This window comes from Tupaia chinensis, unplaced genomic scaffold, assembly GCF_000334495.1.
Source record: "Tupaia chinensis unplaced genomic scaffold, TupChi_1.0 Scaffold144150_1, whole genome shotgun sequence".
NCBI lineage: Eukaryota > Metazoa > Chordata > Mammalia > Scandentia > Tupaiidae > Tupaia > Tupaia belangeri.
Genome location: NW_006204006.1, coordinates 1,082,840 through 1,095,104, shown reverse-complemented (window position 1 = coordinate 1,095,104; position 12,265 = coordinate 1,082,840). Strand labels below are relative to the sequence as shown.

The 12,265-nt window shown below is 42.0% G+C and overlaps 1 pseudogene; it reads right to left on the bottom strand.

Annotated features, from left to right (window-relative positions):
- Positions 1 to 6,366: 6,366 nt before the first annotated feature.
- Positions 6,367 to 7,274, bottom strand: LOC114005627 (ubiquitin-conjugating enzyme E2 W pseudogene; annotated as a pseudogene).
- Positions 7,275 to 12,265: the final 4,991 nt, after the last annotated feature.

The window sequence follows — 12,265 nt, the reverse complement described above, 5'->3', positions numbered from 1 at the left end:
TTTTTTTTTTTTTTTTTTTTTGAGAGGATTTATTTGCTATAGGGCACGTGCGCTCGCCAGAAAGACAGAGAGAGACAGAGAGACAGAATATGAGAAATCACCTCCTGGGAGGATGGCCACGCCGCTATTCCTTCTCCTCCATTCTCCTCTCAGGATCTTGGGCACGCATGCACACGCGCCCAGCATGAGTTTAAGCCACCAGCTCTGGGACTCGAACCGTGGTCGACTACATGGGATCCAGCGACATAGCCATTATTCCAACTGCTGGTCCCACTGCTTTTGAGAGTGTCCTTTGGCCTTTCCCATACTCTGTTGCAAGTGAAGTCTGTTCTTTGGGGAAAAGGTCAGGGGCTATCTATTTTATAGCCTGTTTCTTTGCCAGGGAAAATCTCAGCTCAGTGACGAGCTTGTAAAGAACACTCTCCTCTAGGAGCTGAATGCTCAGCTGGGGAAAGCAGCAGCCTTTCCTGGTGCAGGGAAGTGGCTGGCTTTAATATCCTCAGCATGCCTGTGCTAGGCAGCCTCCCTTTGTACAGTGGGGACTACACAGAAGAAGGCAGTCACACTTCTTGACCACACTCACCAACTCACCCAAGACAACTTCAGGAACAGGTAGCCAGGGACAGGATGAGAAATATACATCCTCCTCTTCCAGGAAAGAAAGTCCTTTATCTGGGAGCTGGGAGACCGGGGAACCCTGCATTCTTGGCTAGAGTTCATCCCCTTAGCTGGGAGCGGGGGGGCAGTCTTGGTTCCAGTACAGCAAATTTACCTTTCTTATAGGTGTTCATAGATTTATCTATTTCTTACGTGAGAGACAGACACCCCTAACAAGGTCCTCACACCAGGTTGCACCCCTAGTCTCAGCCAGCCAGGATCATGTGCTCAGGTGGGTGGCACCAGAGAAAGAACCCAGGACCTTTCCCATGTGGGTCCCACTGTGTTACCACTGTGCTACTGCCAGCTGACTCATAGATTCCCTTGAATAGGTATTTTTTCATCTGCTGTTTGCCCTTTGGATCATTTCCAGAAGCTTTATATATTCTTAGTAGCTTTTATCAGTTTCACTGAAGAGTTGGTCAGTAGAGCTCACACTTCCATTGTGAAAGTGAATCTGCCTTTTCTTTTTTTCTTTAGAGACAGGGCCTTGCTAGATTGCCCAAGTTGGTCTTGAACCTGGAATTCTGTTGGTTCAGCTCCTGAGCAGCTGAGACTACAGTGCATGCCATCACATCCAACTTTTATTTCTTTGTCTTGCCTCATTGTAAAGGTTAGAAATCCCAGTACTATGTTGAAAAGAAGTGAGAAAAGTCACTTTTGCCTGTTCCCAGTCTTAGAGAGTGTTCAGTCTTTGACTGTTAGGTATGATGTTACCTATAAGACAATTGTATATTATCTTTTATTTTATTTTATTTTTGGGGGGAGAGGTTTTTGCTATAGGACGCGTGCGCTTGCCAGACAGACAGAGAGAGACAGAGAGATAGAAAGCGAGAAATCACCCCCCCCAGGGGGGATGGCCATGCCACAATCCCTTCTCCATTCTCCTCTCAGGATCTTGGGCACGCACGCACACGCGCCCAGTATATTATCTTTATAGAGTTTAAAGTTTGCTAAAGCTAAAATTTTATTTTCTTTGATCATAAATGATGTTGGGTATGTTAGATGCTTTTTCTGTGTCAGTTGCTGTGGTGGTTGTTCTTATTTAGCCTGTTGGTGTAGCTTACTCATTGATTTTCAGATCTTGAACCAGCCTTGCATGCCTCAATGAATGCCACTTGGCCATGACATGTAATTATTATTATTATTATTATTATTTAGGTTTTTGCTATAGGGCACATGCACTCGCTGGAGAGAGACAGAGAGAGGAAAAGTGAGAAATCACTTCCAGGGGATATGGCCATGCCACAATCCCTTTTCCTCCATTCTCTTTCAGGAATTTTGGGCTCACATGCATACATGCCAACGTGATTTTCAAGCTGCCAAGTTCAGGACTCAAACTATGGTCAGCCATGTTGGAATCTAGTGCCTTAATCACCATGCCACTTGCTGGCCACGTGTAATTCTTTGTGTGCATTGTTGAATTTGATGTAATAGTACATTTTGTTTTATTTTTTTATTGCCAAAGTATGCATGTTATCTCCAGAGAGAGAAAGGAGAAAGCACCTCTCAGTGAGGCGTGGTCACCCCATAATCCTTTCTCTTCCATTTCTCCATCCCATGAGGATATTAGGTATGCATGCACATGAGCCTGGCAAGTTTTTCAAGCCACCGGGGCCAGGATTTGAATCACAGTCCATGATATGGGATGCAGCTCCATTAACCATTAGGCTATAAGGCCAGCCCTGTTGCAATTTTTAGTGCCTGAGTTCATAAGAAATACTAGCTTGTAGTTTCATGAGGATTTTTGGTACTATCTTTGTTCTGGGTATTGTTTTGCCTCATAAAATTAATTAGGAAGTGTTCCCTCCCCTCCTATTTTCTGGAAAGGATTATTTAAAATGGATGCTAATTCCACTTTAAATTCTTCACAGAATTCTCCAATAATTTAGGCCTAAAGATTTATTTTGAGCAGCTTTTAAATTACATGTTAAATTTCGCCAGCCAGAAAGACAAAGAGACAGAAAGAGAGAAATCACCCCTGGGGGGATGGTCACGCTGCAATCCCTTCTCCTCCATTCTCCTCTCGGGATCTTGGGCACGCACGCACACATGCCCAGCGTGAGTTTAAGCCACCGGGCCCAGGACTCGAACCATGATCAACTACGTGGACGTCCAGTGACACAGCCATTATGCCAACTGCTGGTCCTGACAAGTTAAATTTCTTTAATGATTATAAGACTACTCACATTACCTACTTCATCTTGCTTAAGTTTTAGTTTGTAATTTTCAAGGAATTAATCCATTACTTCAGAGTTGAATTTATGAGCATAAAGTGGTTTGTATCAGGGATTCAAACTGCAGTCAGCCATGTGGGAGTCCAGCGCCTTAACCACCATGCTACCCACTATGTATCTCCCCCCCTCAGTTTCATTTTTATTGATTTGTGCCCTTCCCTTTATGGTTTCCTTTCTTCTGCTTGTTTTAGTTCACTTTGCTCCTCTTTTTCTAGTTTCATTAGACAGGAACTCAGACTATTGATTTGCGACCTTTCCTCTTAAGATTGATAGAAATATTCCTCTCAGCACTGCATTGGCAATATACTTATATCTCGATAATCTATATTTTTATTTTCTGTGTTTAAAAAAAAAACTCTTCTGTTATCTTCCTTTCTTCTGCTTGTTTTAGTTCACTTTGCTCCTCTTTTTCTAGTTTCATTAGACAGGAACTCAGACTATTGATTTGCGACCTTTCCTCTTAAGATTGATAGAAATATTCCTCTCAGCACTGCATTGGCAATATACTTATATCTCGATAATCTATATTTTTATTTTCTGTGTTTAAAAAAAAAACTCTTCTGTTATCTTCCCTTTTTAAAAGATTATTTAATTTTATTTATTATTATTTTTTTTTTAATTTAACCAGAGAGAGACAGAGAGAGAGGGGAAATGAGAAAACAAGCCACAAGGTCCAGGACTTGAACTGCAGTCAGCCATGTGGGAATCCAGTGCCTTAACCACCATGCCACTGGCCAACCCCAGGTACTCCCTTTTTTTTTTTTTTTGGAGAGGTTTTCGCTATAGGGCGCGTGCACTCGCCAGACAGACAGAGAGAGACATAGAGACAGAAAGCAAGAAATCACCCCCCAGAGGGGATGGTCACGCCGCAATCCCTTCTCCTCTATTCTCCTCTTGGGATCTTGGGCACGCACGCACACGCGCCCGGCGTGAGTTTTAAGTCACTGGGTCCGGGACGCAAACCGCAGTCGACTACGTGGGAGTCCAGCGACATAGCCATTACGCTAACTGCTGGTTCTCCAGGTACTCCCTTTTTAAAAAAAATAATTTATTGGGGACTGGCAGGTGACATGGTGGTTAAAGCTCTGGACACTCCCACATGGCAGACCCTGGTTTGAGTCCTGGGCCTGGTGTCTTGCTTTCTCACTTTCTCTCTCTCTCTCTCTCTGTGGTTCTCTCTAGTCAAATTAAAATAAATGAACGAATCAATAAAATTAAATAAAATAATTAAAAGTAAATAAGTTATTTAAGTACTCCCTCTTTTTTAAAAAAAATTATTTTATTTAACTTTATTTTAGTTTGACCAAAGAGGGACAGGGTGAAAGAGAGAGAAAGTGAGAAAGCAAGCTGCCAGGTCAAGGATTCGAACCACATTCAGCTATGTGAGAGTCCAGCCCCCTTAACTACCATGCCACCTGCCAACCCAGGTACTGGGTTGATCCTTTTTTGATCCATGAGTTTTTTAGAAGTGTGTTGTTTAATTCTCAAGTTTGGAGAGATTTTTCTGTAGTATTTCTGATATTGATTTCTAGTTTGAGTTCATTGTATTCTAGTATGAATACATACCCTGTATATTGTAAATGGCCCAGTATTTGGTGCATGTTGAGGAATTAGCCAAGGGCCCTTTAAAGTATAGAAGGGGAGGGAACACTTCCTAATTAATTTTATGAGGCAAAATAATACCCAGAACAAAGATAGTACCAAAAATCCTCATGAAACTACAAGCTAGTATTTCTTATGAACTCTGCTGTTAGGCAGAGTATTCTGTATGGGACAATTATATGCTGTCAGTTAATAGTGTGGTTTAGATCTTATGCACCCATGCTGATCTTCTAAGAGTTCTGTCAGGTATTGGGGCCGGCAGCTGGTGTAGTGGTTAAGGGGTTGAATTCCCACATGGTTGAGCGCAGTACAAGTCCCGGTCCTGGTTGCTTGAAACTCATGCTGGGCACATGTGTATACATGCCCAAAATCCTGAGAAGAGAATGGAGGAGAAGGGATTGTAGCATGGCTATCCCCCTTAGGGGGTGATTTCTTGCTTTCTGTCTGTCTCTCTAGTGAGTGCATGCACCCTAGAGCAAAAGTCTCAAAAATAAAATAAAATAAAATAAAAAATAAGTTCTATCAGTTGTTGAAAGGATTAAGTTGGGAGGCTGTCGGGGATAAGAGCGTCAGAAAAGACCTAAAGATTAGATTTAAGAAAAGAAAATAGAATCCATGTTTCGAATACCTGTATTACAGGTAGTTACTTTTCTACATTAGTGCTCAGATGTATTATCAGCCATGGAGGTCAAGCTCCTTTAGGTTTCTGACCATGAGCAGAAGCCCTTTGTGCCCACCCACCAGCTTAATGTGTATTCATTTGATTTGGAGAGCTGGAATGGGTTTTGCATGTGTAGGTACTTCATCAGTTTGTAAGACATGAATCTGAAATACCTAGCAATTTAATTCTTTTTTTTTTCAGATTATTATTTTTATTATTATTTATTCTCACTATTTTTTAAACATTCAATTACTATACATCATTTGGCTTGTAATGAGAATTTACCTGAATAATGGGGGTATATATATATATATATATTTAAAGAATTATTTTATTTAACTTTATTTATTTACTTATTTATTTAAATTTTACTAGAGAGGGACAGAGCGAGAGAGGGAGAGGGAGAGGGAAAGTGAGAAAACAAGCCGCCAGGTCCGGGACTCGAATCATGGTCAGCCATGTGGGAGTCCAGCGTCCTCAACCACCATGCCACCTGCCAGCCCCAATGGGTTTATATTTAAAAAAAATTTTTTTAAACATTAAGCCTCTGTCAAAAATGTATTTCTTATTTTAGGGTACAGGATTGAAGTACAAGATGATACTTACAAGTAAAAAAAATTTACAAGAAAAAGCTTGACAAAAGTTTTTCAAAGCTTTGTAACATTCAAACTTGACTTAAAACATAACAAAGCAAACAAGATTACAAACAAAAATTTTATGGATTTCCAAACATAAATAAATAAAATAGTGTTTAGGCAATAGAGCGCATGCTGATGGCTAGCAGGAAGTAACAGAGTGTAATCTACTTGGAAAAATCTTTCATGTACAAAGAACAAGCCCAAATTATGGACTGCAGCAATTTAATCATGACTGCCATTTCTCTTACTTCCAAAATAAAGCCTTGATTAAACCATTCATATCCTTTATTATTCATACCTTTATTTCAGAGATTGAAGAACTATATACAACTAATGAATTTATTTTCACCACAGGGATAATATATTGTACCTCTCTGCCAATGTTGCTTGAAAACCTTCCATGTCAAAACAGTTTGACAGCAGATATAAACAATAAATAAATACGCAATGATCTTTCATTACAGTCCTTTAAAGACGCATGTTAATTCATGCCATTAACCTTAGGATCACAGTGCATAGGATCCAGATATAAACAGTTGGGGCAACGTTTAAAGTTGCCCTCGCTTTTACTTATAATCCCATTATAACCAATAAGTTTATTTCATGGGCCCTATCATGCATTAATTATTGAGTGGCAGGAGTTAATGAAAACTTTTCCTGTTACAGCGTCCATTGCTGGCAATGAACGCTCCAAAAACGCCAAGGAAGTCATTGTTATTGCACAATACATGAGGACCTGGAACTTCTCCAAAAGCTTAAAAAAATAAAAATAAAAAATGGAATTATATTTGACATTTCCTGATACCTGCATTAATACTGTATGACTAATAAAAGCATGTCAGTTGCCTGGACTGAACCAGTGATCAACATGCGCCCAGAATGCACACGAGTAAAAATACAATAAAAGGAAGTGGTCTTCATTGCCTATAGGTCACTTCCAGTCAAAGGTGAAAGTTCAAAGACTGAATGATCAAAGTGTTCATTTTCTCAGGAGGACTATCTTCTGCTAGGAGGATGATAACAGTGGCATCAAGTATCGTCATGACACCACCATTTTGTTTTCTTTGGATTCTTACTCATTCGCACATAAAAAGCATTTTCTGGTGGTCGTCTCTTTTCCTTGCAGCTGGAGAGCATGCTAATAATGCTAAGGCACACTGACTGCACTGAGAGTGCCGGGGACCAGTCCTCTGTCAGAATGGATAAACAGATATGACCATTGCTATAAACGTGAGGATGAACAGGAATACTTTCACCAGTAAACATGACCTGAGGAGGGTCAAAAGGATATCGACCACTAAATTTAAATAGAAGTTGAAATTTTTCCCCTTCATATAAGGTACCTAGTGCACCTTCCATGTCTATGATCCACTGTGTAATTGAATTTTGAACACTTCTTTCATTTGAAGTCATCCCAGGAGGTGGATCATCTTGCAAAGCCAACAGTTCTTTCTGAAGTCATTTCTGCATTGAAGCCATGATGAATGGCATCAATTTTTTTGATGCCCTTAATTTTTTTTAATTTTTAATTAATTAATTTACATTCATTCATACTGATGCCCTTCATTTTTTATTTTTAATTAATTAATTTACATTCATTCACTGAGAATTGTCACAGCATACAAAATGTGAATTCCCATCCAGAATATACTGCACAGTGGCTTAATCATACATGCAATCATCAATAATTTTCCATTTCTAGTTTCAGTTCTTGAAAGATCTCTCAATTGTGTGCAATTACTTGGGCAAATGGGTCAGGACTCTGTCATGAGACAGGTGGAAGGAAAAAAATCTAGTCACCATATTTTCTTTGGCAACAAATGAGATGTGGAGATCAGGAGACAGTGAAGTATACCAAATTGGTGATGGTAGACAAAGACAACACGGCACAGAATATCAGAATTCTGGCCAGGCTTCAGAGATGTGGCATATCAGTATGTGAAAATGGGATCTCGGAACCAGCAGTTAGCATAATGGTTATGTCGCTGGACTCCCACGTAGTCAACTGCGGTTTGCGTCCCAAACCCGGCGGCTTAAACTCATGCCGGGCACGTGTGCTTGCGTGCCCAAGATCCCGAGAAAGGAATGGAGGAGAAGGGATTGCAGTGTGGCCATCCCCCCTGGGGGGTGATTTCTCGCTTTCTGTCTCTCTGTCTCTCTCTGTCTGTCTGGCAAGCACACGCCCCCTATAGCAAATAAACCTCTCCAAAAAAAAAAAAGAGATCTCGAATTTATGTGGAAGGGAAAGTAGACTATGGTGAATACACAGATAAAAATAATGTGAGGCGACAGGCAACAACAATCATAGCTGATAATATTATATTTCTGAGTGACGAGATCAAAGAGAAGTTGTAAAATGGATAATTCTCCTTCGGCCATTGCTTAGTACAGTCTCATTTCCAAATCATGTATAGACTTTATAATTTCTGAGGACAAGAGTTAAAGTACTCTTTTTATGAAAAAAAAATAGGAATAAGTCAAAATTTTCAGCTAGCAATATAATTATTGCCTTGTATGTTTCTCCTACAGCTCCATGCTGTTTTGAGGCTGTGTTGTTTGGTGTATGAACGTTAAGCATCATCTGTTTCCCTGACGAATTGATCCTGGGGTCCAGGGAGGATGGTTATGCCACAGTCCCTTCTCCTCCACTCTCCTCTCAGGGTCTTGCCTTTACATAATGTCTCTCTTTGTTTCTAACAATTCTCTGTGCTCTCAAGTCTGCTTTCTCAGCTATTAACATAACCAATTCCAAGTGGGTTTGGTTTGGCTTGATTTTTAGTGTTCTCTTTTGTTTGATTCACGTTCATATGATACATTTACTTGTTATTTTAGCACCTACATACCTATGTCATTGAATTTCAAATGAGTTTTCATAAACCACACACAGTTTAGTCTTTTAGTATTCAGCCTATTTGCGTATGTTGAGTCTGTCATTTTGTTGTCTTCTATTTTTCGCCTGTTGCTTGTTCCATTGTTTCTGTTTTCTTACTTTGCTGTGTATTAATCGAACATGTTTAAAGACTCTATCTTGGCTTATTGGGAACCAGCAGTTAAGCGTAATGGCTATGTCGCTGGACTCCCATGTAGTTGACCGCGGTTCGCGTCCCGGACCCGGTGGCTTAAACTCACGCCGGGCGCGTGTGCATGCGTGCCCAAGATCCCGAGAGGAGAATGGAGGAGAAGGGATTGCGGCATGGCCATTCCCCCCTGGGGGGTGATTTCTCGCTTTCTGTCTCTCTGTCTCTCTGTCTGTCTGGCGAACACACGCGCCCTATAGCGAAAACCTCTCAAAAAAAAAATATCTTGGCTTATTTATAATGTTTTTGAGTATATCATTTCATATACTTTTCTTAAGGTCATCCTGGGTATTAAAATGAACAGACATGGTTTGTTGCAGTCTATGGTGGTATTTATCACTCTCAATTAAGTGTGGAAACTTTACTTTCAATTCAGTCTCTATCTTTCTTACTTTTAAATACTGTCTTGAGTATCAGGTGGTGTTACAATTTTTTGTTGTTTCCATCATCACATATACTTTAGAAAACTCATGAGGCCCAGCACAGTCCCACTGCATGGGTCTGAGGCCACACAGGAGGCTTGGGTTTAGATCTTGGATCAACCTGAACAGCCTGGGCACTGTGGCATGTGCCTATAATCCTGGCTTACTGGGCAACTGGGGCAGGCAGATCATAACAGCAAGAATCTATCAAAAAAAAAAAAAAAAAAAGCCACTTTCTCTCAAAAAAAAAAAAAAAGACAAAAAACTCATGGGGCAGATTCTATTGTATGTACTACATTTCTTCTTTTTCTATTGTTTGTTCTTCCCAAAGGGCCCAAATTAATTATTTTATCATTTCCTTCTGTTTGAAGAACTTCCATTAGCTGATCTTTAAGGGGAGGTCTATAGGAACAATTCCTTTGGTTTTTGCTTTATGAGAAAGTGTTTTGTTTTGTTTTGTTTTGTTTTGTTTTGTTTCCTTCATTCTTCAATGAGTTTCAGGCTCAATTTGTGGTATCAGTGGGACTCCAGTTCCACACGGGGATGAAGATGCCCACCTGGTCCTCCTCTGGGTGGGTTTCAGGCAGAAAATCTCAGGCTTGGTCTTCTGTGGGGTGGGGTCACAGGTGCTCTGCTGCCATGCTGTTCATCTGATCCTGAGGTCCAGGGGGGATGGTCATGCCACAGTCCCTTTTCCTTCATTCTTCTCTCAGGATTTTGGGTATGCTCGCACATGAATCTGGCATGATTTTTAAGCCACTGGGTCCGGGGCTGGAACCATAGAGTCAGCCATGTGGAAATCTAGCACCTTAACCACCACGCCACCTGCTGGCTTCCACTCTGGCAAATTTTTTTAAAAGAAAAGAAAAAAGGAACCAGAAGACGGTGTAATGGTTACGTTGCTGGACTCCCACATAGTCGACTGCGGTTCAAGTCCTAGACCTGGTGACTTAAAACTCACGCTACTTAAAATTCGACAACTTAAAAAACTTAAAACTCATTTGGGTACATATGTATGTGTGCATGCCCAAAATCTCAAGAGGAAAGTGGAGGAGAAGGGATTGTGGCATGGCCGTCCCCTCTGGGGATTATTTCTTGCTTTCTGTCTCAATCATTGGCAAGCGCATGCACCCTACAGCAAAAATCTCTCTAAAAGAAAAGAGATGCTTGGAAGGTGAAGATGATGGTCTTTAAGTTGAGAGTGAGAAGAAAAAAGGAGGGTGAGGAGGAGTCTCAAAATAATGTTGAAAAATGGACGTTTTTTAAATTTTATTTATCATAATTTTTATATTACATTTAATCACATATATCTTTTTTTTTGGGGGGGGGTGTGTAATATAGGGTGCGTGTGCTCACCAGAAAGACAGAGGGAGACAGAAAGAAAGCAAGAAATCACCCTCCTGGGGGGATGGCCAGGCCACAGTCCCTTCTCCTCCATTCTCCTCTTGGGATCTGGGGCACACATGCACATGCGCCCAGCATGAGTCACCAGGTCTGGGACTCGAACCACGGTCAACTACGTGGGAGTCCAGTGACATAGCCATGACGCCAACTGCTGGCCCTATCATATATATCTTTACAGTGTATTACATTTCTTTTTTCAGCACGATTACCATGTGTATCAGTCAAGACAAAAACATTACTATTCACATCATCATCATCAACTAGCTTTTCATTATTTTTTCCAGATTATTATTATTATTATTATTTATTCTCATTATTTTTTAAACATTCAATCACTATACATCATTTGGCTTGTAAAGAGAATTTACCCATCATGAAATACTTCTCAGACCAGTCCAGTTGTGAATACTATGCATGTTATCATCAACAGGTAATAAACCATATCTGTGTCCCACTAATGCCATGCCTATTTGTTCTCTTGCTATTCTTCTCTATACTCTTCCCTTTTCTTTCCCCCACACTGTCTTCAGCGTCCGTAACTATTTTCATTGCTTTTATGCCCTCCAATATTTCGAACTCTACCATAAAGTGCAAATAGGTATATATTAAGTGGATACATAATCTTTCTTTCATATCCTGGCTTGCTTCACTCTGCAATAGATCTTTAATATTCGACCACTTTCAAATGCCAGGGTCGTCTTCTTTTTTTTTTTTAATGGCTGAATAGTATAAAAACGACTTATTTCTAGTGTCTGAGAGAGATGTAGGGTTAGGCAGTTTTGCAGAGGATGCTGTGCTTAGGTTTGGATGTACTGGAACTGATGATGCCTGGGGTACAGCAGGGAGAGATGCCCAGCTGGCAGCCAGGTATGCGGTAGCCGCTGACCTTGAGGCAGGTCTGGGGGCAGTTGGAGGGCGGCCTCTGGTCATGAGCTCTGGGGCCTGACCAGCACAGTACTGGAGACTTGGAGGCCCCCTCCCTGCCAACAACAATGGCTGCTCTGATCTCTGCACCCCAGCTCAGGGGTGACAATCTCTCATTCATCGTCTCCCGGTGCCTGGCACTGGGGGGAGGGGGAGGGCGGCGTGCTCAGAGGATCTGGGTGGTGAGCTGCCTCTGTGGACGCGCTCGCAGCGCTTCGCCCCTGTGGACGCACTCGCAGCGCTTCCTGCTGGGAGGTGTGGCAAAGGCGGCTGCCTGGAGTCTCCCGCGGAGGCGCGTTTCTTTACCTTCCGCCGCCTGGATAACTGAAGGGGTGAGGGGCAGGGGCAGGTCACCGAGCTGTGGAGAGCCCGGTAGCCCAAGGCCCAGTCGAGCCCAGGAGCTGGCCTGGAGCGGCCTTCCCTGCTGCGCTCCCTCCAGCTCCATCTCCGGTTGTCACGGAGACTGGAGACGGTTGCCGTGGAGACCGACGACTGCTAGGACCAGCCAATCACTCTGGAGCTGCGGCTCCAGCTCGCCCTCTGGATGGAAGCATGGGGCCGAGCGGGCCCTTTCTGCTCCCCGGCTCCCCGCACCCTCCGCCCTATCTGCGGGGGGCGAGCGACAGTGGGGAGGGCCGCACCA